Source organism: Myotis davidii, unplaced genomic scaffold (assembly GCF_000327345.1).
Source record: "Myotis davidii unplaced genomic scaffold, ASM32734v1 scaffold108, whole genome shotgun sequence".
NCBI lineage: Eukaryota > Metazoa > Chordata > Mammalia > Chiroptera > Vespertilionidae > Myotis > Myotis davidii.
Window position 1 is genome coordinate 1047583 of NW_006299260.1, and position 2233 is coordinate 1049815.

Sequence of the window (2233 nt, forward strand, 5' to 3'; positions counted from 1 at the left end):
GGCGAAGCTTCCTGCAGCCGCTGCAGGCGCTGCGCACCAGACGCGGCCAGTTCCAACGCGGCCTCTGGGCTGCTCAGGGGCTCACCTGGCACCGCCCGGACAAGCGAAATACTTCTCCGGTTGGCGAAGGCCCGGTACAGGGGTGTTTGGGGAGAGGACTCAGGAGCCTAGCCAATAATTCACCCCGCCCGGCTCAGGGATTCAATTAGGATTTAGAGCATTGTCTTACCCCTCTATTTTTTTTTTTAACCATTACTTTAGTGAATAAATATTTAATAATTAGACGAATTGTTCCCTCAGGGTTAAGTGTTGCTAAGAGAGGTGCTGTTTTCAGAAGGGTTCACTGCTGCTGCTTTAGAAATTAAGATTGAAAGGAAGTGTAGATTATTAACTCTGCAGGTTGCAGACACAGCAAGTGTTCTGGAAACTACTTTTTGTTAGAGAGGTTTTTGAAATCGGAAAGATCATGTAACAATAATATTAGCGAACACCATTATGTGATGCACTTAATTACATACTAGGCGTCATGCCAAGGACTTTACATAGATTATATAATTAAATCTGTTCCCCAAGCTATTGCATAGGTCCTCTCATTTTTATTCCCATTTTAAAGATGGTGAAACGGAGGCTCACAGAGGTCAGTTTTCCCAAACCACAGCTAGTAAATGGCAGAGCTTAATTTGAATCCAGTGCTCTGGCTATACAGCCCTTAAAAATTACATAAAATAAATATTTTATTGATTCTTCAAAACCCTTTTATATGTTTCTTATAACGAGATCATTAAAGGGCATTTTAATTTTTTTAAAAAATGTTACCTAGACATTAACATCAATAATGGATTAGAACAGAATAATGGGTAAATGTAGGAATTAGGTATTTTAATAAGAGAGTAGGAAGTTTGCCTTCAGTAGTTGAGTGTGCCTTTGTTAAAAATGAATGAGCCAAACTTATAACCATAAGAGAATAAGAAACTAGGCAAAATTTGAAGTTCACTGTGTTAGTTTTCTATTGCAGCTGTAACAAATAACCATAAACGTAATGGCTTACCACAACACAAACTTAGTATCTTACAGCTTGGAGCCATAAATCTCACTGGGCTAAATATTGGATAAAATCCCTTCCCTTGCCTTTTCTGGCTTCCAGAAGCTGTCTGCTTCTTTGGCTCATAACCTCCTTCATTGTCAAAGTCAGTAACGGTGAGTTCAATCCTCCTCACTTCAAACCATTTTGACCTTCCCTTCTGCCTCTCTCTCCTACTTTCCTAAGCACCTTGTGAGTATATTGGGCCCACCTGGGTAATCAGGATAATCTCCCTCTTTTAGTCAGCTGACTAGCAATATTAATTCTGTCTTTGCCACATAACATAACATATTCACAAGTTCCAGGGATTAGGATGTGACATCTTCGGAGGGCCCTTGCTCAGTCTACCACATGTTACAGCGTAAGTTTGGGGAGAACGTGGAGCGGAAATGTGGACTAGGTAGGTCACTGTGCACCCTCCCAGGGCTTCCCTCTGAGTGGCTCTGGAGCTCCCAGATAGAAGACTACCTCCATGGTTAGGAAAATAAGTGTTTGACCAAAGGACCACAAGAAAAGTTTAAAATAATTGCTATATATATATATATAGTTTCAGAGGGAAGGGAGAGAGAGATAGAAACATAAATGGTGAGAGAGAATCATTGATGGCTGCCTCCTGCATGCCCCACTGGGGATCAAGCCTGAACCCTGGGCATGTGCCCTGACCAAGAATCTGGTTCATAGGTCAATGCTCAACCACTGAGCCATGGCAGCCAGGCTGCTTTTACTTTTAATCAAAATAGTACTGCAGACCATTTTAAGTGGAAGTGGAAAGTCTGAAAATAGAAGCAAATATGACAGCATTGGAAGGTAATAAAACCAGCCTTTAGGAGTAATTTTGCTCTGCCAGAGTTTCAAAACAGTTGAACATATATGATGCACGAAGGATCTACACTACTGAAATGTGTCATGTGGTCTAACAGAAAGGGAAAAGAGTTTGAGGAGGATTGGTTCTATTTCAGATTCTACTTCACTCAAGTTGAAGGTCTAGCAGTGTGGCATGCATAACTGTAAAGTTTGCCAGGATGATGTTAGGTGGTACACAAATGAACATTTTTGTTTATTTTATCAAATGAATATAAATTAAAATGTATATTTTTAAATGTATAGGATATAGTATAATATGTAATGCATATAATGCCATATATATATATA